Source organism: Cricetulus griseus, chromosome 8, assembly GCF_003668045.3.
Source record: "Cricetulus griseus strain 17A/GY chromosome 8, alternate assembly CriGri-PICRH-1.0, whole genome shotgun sequence".
Taxonomy (NCBI): domain Eukaryota; kingdom Metazoa; phylum Chordata; class Mammalia; order Rodentia; family Cricetidae; genus Cricetulus; species Cricetulus griseus.
Window position 1 is genome coordinate 7,124,435 of NC_048601.1, and position 9,228 is coordinate 7,133,662.

The following is a 9,228-nucleotide window of genomic DNA, read 5'->3' on the forward strand; positions in this document are numbered from 1 at the left end:
GGAAGGCCTCACCCTCCTTGGGGAGCAGAAAGGGTATGTATGGGATAGGTAGGGTGTTAGTTGGGGTCCGGGGACAGGGGAGGAGGGGAAGGGACATGTAAAACAATCTTGTTTGTAATTCAAATTAGAAAATGGAGAAAAAAGATTTTGAAAGTAAATTAATGAAAAACATCTAACTGTGCCTAGGTAGATTTTTTTTTACTCAAATTGATATTAAATGTGAAAAAAACTATTCATAAATAAAAGGGCATTGATAGACCATTTTCACTCACAAAACAGAAGAAAATAATCCAAAATATTGATTTCCTTTCTGAAACTTTTACATTTGTTTGTTTGTGGGCATGTGTGTGTATGCCACAGTCCATGGGTGGAGGCCCGAGAACAGCTTGCAGGAATTGCTTGTCTACTTCCATCGTGTGTGTCCTGGGAACTGAACTGGCTTCATCAAGCTAGGCTGCAAATGCCTTTATCTGCTGAGCCGTCTCACAAGCCCTCAGTGATTTCTTTGAACACCATAATGATGTAGGCAACCATCATTTTCTTTTCCCATCCCTTGTTAGCTCTTCTGTGCTGATAGCAAAGCAAGACTTTCCAAAGTCAAAACCGGTGTCTTTTATTAGTCGATAGAGAAGGAGCACATTCTTACATCCCTGAGAGACTGGAGTAATATTTATTTTTGAAACTGAGAAATTCCAGGACTAAGGATCAGAGAAGAGCAGACATGTAAGTGGCACTTTATTCCAAGATGGGTCTAGATTTGAATAAAAACAGCTCTCCAGGAAATAGAGAAAGTATGAAGGATTTGATGGGTTAAATAACACAGGGAGTTTTAATCCCAAACAGGGTGTGGGGTGGGATCAGGCAAAAGGCTATGGCAGAGCACGGCCCAGGTTCTCCTTTATTTTGTTTGCAAGGTATTTGGCTGCCTGCATCTCAAAACACCGATGGTTGTCAGGCTTCCCCCCTGGCCTTGAGGAAGGTGAAGGCTGCTTGGATGACTTCCCACCTCATCCCAGCAGCTGTTGCTTTCAATCCGTGCCCGTGACATGAATGATTCCTTCTAATCAGCTGAATATTTATAAGAACAATGCGCAGGGTATTTATAACAGTGTTTAAAAATAGCGCATACCTCCTAGCTCTGTGCTTTGCCAACGGGCGCCATGGGCTGCTTCCTTAACATTTAGACATGTATTAACATTATTTCTGTTGGGTCCGGGGTCACACAGTGATGGGGGGCAGACCACCAAAGTCTATTAAACCAGAAGCAAGCTTTATTCCAGGAAAAGAAAAGAGAAGAAAAGAACAAACCCAAAAATCTCCACAGGGCACAAAAGCTTATCGGCTATAGCCGCGACCATAGCCCGAGTTCGGGCTTCTGAAACTGTGGCAAAGTGGGCGAGCTTTCGAACTCTCCATTTTATAGTAAGAAGCAAGCATTAGCCATGAACAAAGGGATTTTTACAAATCACTTTGTTGTTGTTTTGTTTTTCGAGACAGTGTTTCTTTGTGTAGCCCTGGCTGTTAGTATTCAGGCATCTGTACTGGCCTGTCATTGGGGTTCTGACAGGATACGCCCTCAGCTGCAGCCACTAAGAGCACCACCTGTGCACATTCACTACGTTCCCTTCAAAGGGCCTGCCCACCTCCCATCCTTCTCTCTTTCTGTCTCTCTGTTTCCCCCTCTCTTTTGTCTCTCCCTCCCCCTTCCTGCTGCTCCGGTCCCTGGAGGCCGGTCTCCCCACTCCCCTTTCTCCATTTTATGATTCCTTTCAAATCCCTGTTTGAACCCTGTCACATGGTGTCTTTCTCTAGCGCTGCTTTTCTTAAATTATAACACCAGCTGTCCTGGAACTAGCTCTGCAGACCAGTCTGTTCTTGAACTCACAGAGATCTGCCTGACTCTGACTCCCGAATGCTGGAACTAAAGACGTCAGGGAGGAACCATGCTCTCTGTGGTATGACCAATGAGAAGCTCCAGCCAACTTTTGTCCCTGGAGCCTGTCCTGCACTCTTCTGCAGTTAAGTAACTGGGGGGTGTAGTCATTCCAGAGGAAGGTGAAAGTAACTTTCCTGGTGGTTTAAAAGATACTACCTTCCTCTCTGACTCTAAAGGAGCTGCTGGCCCCAGAAAGTTGGGATCCATCCTGTCAAGTCTGTGTGTTGCATTTACTTTTACAAACAAAAACAAAAACAAAAAACAAAAGGTACACATATATTTATCAGCACATCACCCTCTGATGTTTCTAGTGGTGATTGAAATAGTCCCATGTGGTCACCAGAAAATAGGCCATTCCTCCTATCAGATGGGATAAACTCCTTGTTCTCAGGGGGCAGGAGGACTGCTTGCTTCTTGCTGTGTGTTAGGTCACCTCTGCCTTCCTTGCAGAGGTCCAGTGCCCCCAGTCATGTCCAGGTTTTCTCTTTCACTGTCTTCCTTATGTTCCAACTGCTCGGCCCTACCATGTGGGTTCAGAATTCATTTGGGGCATAAATACTAAATCTCTTTCCAGACCAGTATAATAAAGGGGTGAGGTGCAATAAAAAACAAAACAAAAGAAAACAAAAACAAAAACAAAAACCTGCACAGATTGCTTTCTAAGATTTTTAGACTTTTGTTAATAGGGTTTCTCAGTTAAAGAACTGTTTGTATTTAGTCTGTTGTTCCTCTCTGGCCCTTTCTGATGGTATTTACTCTGGTCCTCCCACCCCACCCCCACCATACTGCCGGGGTTGCATAGCTGGGAAGAGGGCAATGCACAACCAAAAGTCACATACATCTCACCATTTAAAAGTTAACTCAGCTTGCGTCAATTTGCTGGTCACGAGGGGCCAGGGGGTTATCTAAAAAGCTAACCTTCAGTGCACAGAGAGCCATTTCAGCTCTGAGGCTGACAAAGCTATAGGTCAGAAAGCAAGGGAACCCATTGTTAGTAGTTAACCCTTAAGCTGCTGAGAAGGCTGCTGACAGTCTGCTCTCATGCTCCTAGGCTCACAACTTTATACTCCTGTATTTCTACATTCCTATTTTTGGGACCTATGTTTTTATATTCTTATTCTTAGACTCTTCAATTTGTATTCATTATCATTTCTGTCTTTAATATTAATATACAGCCTGGGTAAGTGAGAAGAGTACTGGCACAGTGCTTATCATAAATAGACTCAGTGTTAACAAAATGGATTTTGATATTAAAAGTCAGCGGGAGTGGTACTTCCAGGGAGGGGGTGTTGAGGGTGGGAGGGAGATTACGATTGGGTGGGGTTATGATCAAAATGCACAATATACACATATGAAGTATATTTACACAGAGTAAATTTAATTTTAAAAGCCCATAGTATCCTTACATGTCAAGGTAATATTCATAAATGATGACAAAGTTTATCTGTGTTTACTTTTATACAGTTTTAAGTTTATTCTGTGTGTATGGCTGTTTTTACCTGCATGTACGTCTTTGTACCACATGAATGCCTGGTGCCCACCTAGGCCAGAAGAGGATGTCAGATCCCCTGGAACTGGAGTTGTAAACAGTTGTGAGCTGCTGCCATGTGGATGCTAGGAATTGAGCCTGGGATCTCAGGAAGAACAACCAGTGCTCCTAACCATTGAACCACCTCTCCAGTGCCCTTAAGTTTTTAATGCTGTGTAAGTTCAACAGTGTATTTATAAATCACTATAAATGATATGACTCATTTGAAACACATTTTCAACTACCTTGATTGTAATAAATAATAAGGTCATTTATATGTTAATAACACAAATGTAGTTGGGTACCCACACTCATTTAAAGGTAAGAACAGGATATACTGAGAAATTGGTTTTAAAATGCAAAGCAGGAAGCTGGAACTGGAGAGATGGCTCTGTGGTCAAGAGCATTCGAAGCTTGACAGCCCCACCTGGCAGTTAGCTCACTACTATCTGTGACTGCAGTTCTAGGGGATCTGATGCTCTTCTGATTTCCATGGATACCAGGAATGCACTTGGTATACATGCATGTGATGATGAATGTACTTCTGTGTGTGTTCATCTTATTGATTGTTGAATAAAGTACTGTTTGGCCAATGAGGCAGTAAGTTAGGCAGGACTAGGAGTCAAGGAGGATTCTGGGAAATGTAGTAAAGAAGTGATGACCCAGGCAAGAAATGAGATAGCAGGGAGACTCATAAACAAGGGCAAGAAGGAAATGGGCCCCTTCTCTCTTCCTCCAGAGTCACCATGTCATCCTGGGATGAGGACGCCAATGGAAGGCGTCCGATAAGATAAGTCTTATAAAATATATAGATTTATGATAATTAAGACTGAGCTAACAGATGAGAATCCTAGTCATTGGCTAAGCAACATTTGTACCTAATAGAAGTCTTTGTGTATTATCTGGGGCCCTAACTCGGTGGGCAAAACTAGGGTGGCTGGCAGAAAGTGCCCACATGGTGGTAGGGCTCGGGTGGCTTTTGGCGAAAAGATTTATTGTAATATGCATGCATGCAGGCAAAACACTAGTACACATGAAATAAATGAGCTTACAAAAATGGCAAAGAAGAAGCACAAAGCACATTCTGAGGGTGGGTTGTACTATAAGGAGTGCAAAATTATGATAGCATTCCGTTTTAGCCTTAGTTTTTGGATATGTTTTATTTTTAACTTGACTTTCTCATCATCCTGTGAGTCATTGATGATGATCCATAGTTTTGAACATTGTCTTAAAAATCAAATGCACTGACTCTACTGGGAAGCCATGCTATCTAAAGTGTTCCCTGATGCTCAGCCCCAGCCCGTGCTTCCCCTAGCTGCTGCTGCTTCTTCTTCTTCTTCTTCTTCTTCTTCTTCTTCTTCTTCTTCTTCTTCTTCTTCTTCTTCTTCTTTTTCTTCTTCTTCTTCTTCCTTTGGTTTTTTGAGACAGGGTTTCTCTGATTGCTTTGGAGGTTGTCTCAGAACTCTCTCTTTAGATCAGGCTGGCCTCGAACTCACAGAGCTCTGCCTGCCTCTTTGAGCGCTGGGATTAAAGGAAGGCACCACCAAGCTTCCCCTAGCTTCTTCAATCATTCAGCTGTAATGGACCCTTCTCTGTCACTCACAGGCCCAGTCACATCCTCACATGCTCACTACCCTCAGAAATACCTGTTACTCTGCAAAAGTTCCTTGAACAATTGGCTCTTTGAGTTGCATAATTCAGCACAGAGCTGGCTGGGGTGTAAATTGACACTGCTCATAGCCTTAAGCAACACAAGATGGGACACAAGGACTTTGAACCCTTGTTAAGACGAAAGTTGCTATTTCAAACTCTAAACAAAATTTAGAGCATTATCTAAAACCATAGATAATAGCAGCAAACACCTCCAGACTCTAGTGAGTGTTATGTTCCATCCACACTATGTGCTAAGGGACGGGGTGGGGCCTGAGGATGGAAACAACACACTCTTTCTTGCCTTCCGTGGGTTTGGCACTGAGGCCAGCATCAAATATTGCTGTGGAAAATACTACAACCAAGTATAGACATGCCCCAGGCCATGCAGGAGCATGGGGATACAGCAAGACTTATCTCTGGGACTAGAATTTAGGGCAACTTTGGTCTAGGTGACATCTGACTGAGTCAAAGAAGGGGAAAGATGAATTGGCCTACAGGCCTATAATATCTGACAGACATTTCTGTGAAGCAGTAACTTTTAAAGGACTGTCCTACCCTGTTTTGGCAAAATTTGACAGTCTCTTTCTTTTGTGTCCTGTTTGTCTAGTTTGGATGGTGTATTTTCAGAGTCTAGGCAAGGACAGTTTCTTGCTCAAGTGGCTAGCTTTTGCCACAATGAAAGCAAAGTCAATATGGAAGTTTCTTTATGCCCATCATCCTTTCTTTTTAAAGTAAACTTTTGATGTTGCCAGTAGCAGATGTGTCTCCCTGTCAAGAAAAGCCTCATGTCATTAAAACATTTTAAATGCTGTATTCTGAAGATCTATGAAGTGTTTGAACAAACATCTATCAAAAATATATCTCTGTATGACCTTGAAAACATTCCTAGCATGAATAATAAGTTTGATCACTATAGATGAATAACTACTGACATTCATTTTTTAATATCCTAAATAGCTTTTAAAGACTAAAACTTTATATAACCTTTTAAAGTGAGCTGCATAGGTACAATACCTTAAAATAAGAGTAGAAACATATATACAGCATAACAAAAATAAGTTTAAATTCTGAGCCCTCAAAACAGCCATGGCACATGGTGATAACCATGTTGGTTGGAGGCTGGAAGCAGCAGATAGCAAAAACAAAACCAATAAAGTTTACACACTCAAAGAAGACTAGTCAGAAGCAAACATGTGAAGGCCATTAGCACTAATATATTCATTTGAGCCTGACCCATATCTGTCTTGGCTCCCATGTTTGTGACAAAACTTACAGACACCCCAGGAAACACAGATCCATCCATACACACAAAACAGACAAAATTTTCGAACCAACCAGAACCATGTGGACAAGCAATGTGTCACTTCTTGCCCTTGACAGGAGAGTATTTGGGTCCTGTCGAACCCACCCATATCCTTCAGAACAAAGCCAGACTGTAGCTCACCAGGGAGGACTCTGCATATGCGTACTCTTTTTCTCAGCACACAGTTCACGTCCCCATCAATGAGAAACTGAAAGCATACCTCAGAGAGCCTTGGAATGTCTCAAGTGTACACCCCCTGAGGCAGGACTTCAGCCACAGAGGCCCAGAGTGAAGGTCTGACTTTAGAATTTGGGTGGGTGGTCTGATCTTGCTGGGGCCACCAGGAAATGTCAATCCCACCTGGTGAGAATAATACCACTACCACAGCTTTTGAGCCAAATTTGAAGCAAGCTTTATTAAATGCTGTCCAGGACAATGGACACTAGCCAGGTCCATACCCAAGTTTTCCAGAGAATGCCTTGAATTATGTTAATAAGGTGTATATAAAGGCAAAGCCCACAAGACTGTATACTTCCCGCTTTGGTCCAATCAGGACAAGCAAACATCCTGGCGTACTTCCTGCCTACGTAACTCCCTCCTACGTGGGATCAAGCACATCCTATGTAGTTGGGGCAACCAACCTTGTGTATAGAAGTGAAAACGCATGGCTTGCTATCTTCCATGAACAACAGGCCCCAGGATTGCAGGAAGTTATCTATCCTCAGGCATGTGGGGCTTCAGACAGGAGGCATTTTTGTTTTGCAGTCTGGTAAGCACAGTAATTAAAACTTACAACATAGATTTAGCCCTCACGGTACTTTGCCCAGGTCCCTTCCTGTATCTCCCTTTCCGTGTCCCTGATCTTGCTATGAACCGAGGCACATGACCATGCCTTTCCTGTCAAGATGTACTGATGCCTCTAGGACCACAGTTAAAACAAGCCCTTCCTCCCTTAACCTGTTCCCATCTTGTGCATGGTTACCGAAGTAACTCACCCAAGGCCGTTATTTATTTCATCAGCATCTGCTTTACGAGCCATACTGGAAACCCCACAAGAACACGGTTTCTGATCACAGAGCCTGATATTGCACTCTCAGTTTTGTCATCACACCAGCAGATGTGCCGTAAAGTGTACATATTGAACTGATGACGACATGGAAATGAAATACATAACAACGGTGCCACATGGGAAAATCAAAACCTTAGCATCCAAATGCCGAATGATTCACTTTCATTTCAGTTTTGAAAACATGAAGACGATGCTACCCTCAGAAGAGACAAGTTTTTACATTCTCAGATTTGTCTCTGAGATGTTGACTGTGTATCCTCTGACTCCAAGCATCCTTCCAGGCCCTTCTCAGTGTTTCCTTTTCTACAAAGCAAAGTCTCTGGTTAAAGCCTTCTAATGTCACACTGTTACAAATTGGATAAAGCCCACTCTTTGAGTTTTTCTATGGTCCTTTTGCTCTTTGTTTCCTCTTGTCTTGTCTTCCCTTGACTTTCATTATTACTTGAGTTCCAGGCACGCTGGTTTTCCTTTTGTTACTGTGAGAATGGAAGCCTCTGTGACCATTTCTTTCAGATCTTCATGTATTCACCATATTCTTGTTCTGATACTATTTCCTGGCCTCCACAGGTCCCCTTTCCATCTGGTGACACAGCTTACCATGTTATAGTCTTCTTTCAGGAACTTAGTGCTACCCCATCCAGTATGATTTATCTATACTTAACAAGATTAAAGCCTCTATGTTCACATAAAAGCAGAGACTAGTGTTGAGTGAAAATATCTGGGCATGGCAGCAGAGGCAGGAGGATCTGGAGTTCAAGGCCAGCCTGGTCTATAATAAGTTCTAGGACAACCAAGATTATGTACAGAGACCCAGTCCCAAACAAAGAAAATATCCTGGACCACCAGAATAGTACACCTAACAGATACCTCATAAACATTTCCAGAATCAGCCAGGCATGGTGGACCACACCTTTAATTCCAGCACTTGGGAAGCAGAGGCAGGTGGATCAGGCTAGCCTGGTCTACAAAGCAAGTTCTAGGACAGCCAGGGCTACACAGAGAAACCCTGCATTGAAAAACAAATAACAGCAAAACAAACAAACAACAACAACAAACACGCCCAGAATCATCCTGGACACACAGGCGAAGCTTTTCAAGCCTTGGGAGCCCTAAAGATGGACAGGAAGATTCCAGCCTGTCACAGTCAACGGTGCTTTCCAAAGTGTATCTGGTGACCCCTGCTGGCCTAATTAACACAGGAATCAAATTCAATCTCCATCATGTTCAACTCATTCTCTTGCCTCTTTGCACTGAGTGGTAAAACCACGGCTGTGAAACTGGGGCTCGACATCCTTGCAGCATGTCTCTGTCTCTGTCAGAACGTTCTGCTCCTTCAGCTGAAAGCTCATCACTTTGTACTTTTTGTATAAACTTCAGAGGTTTGTGAAGGAGAGAACTTTACTTGACACAAATCTTTCTTTCTTTCTCTCATTTTTTTCTTTCTCCCTCCCTCCCTCCCTCCCTGCTTCCTTCCTTGCCTAGATTTCTGGCATTCTGTGGATGAGACTTCATATCAATGACATGGATTGGTGAGAATCTAATGGGCAGTGCACAGCATATATTTCCATGGATTTCATGTCTCTTGACTTAGCTAACAATTTTGAAAATGGTATTCACCACTACTAAAGCAAAGTTTTGGCAAAAAGCTCTCCTCAAATGGAAAACAATGGTCAAAGGAGTTGCCCGCAACTGCCCCGGAGGCATCATTGGGAGATGTCACTGAACTTGTTAGAACTTGA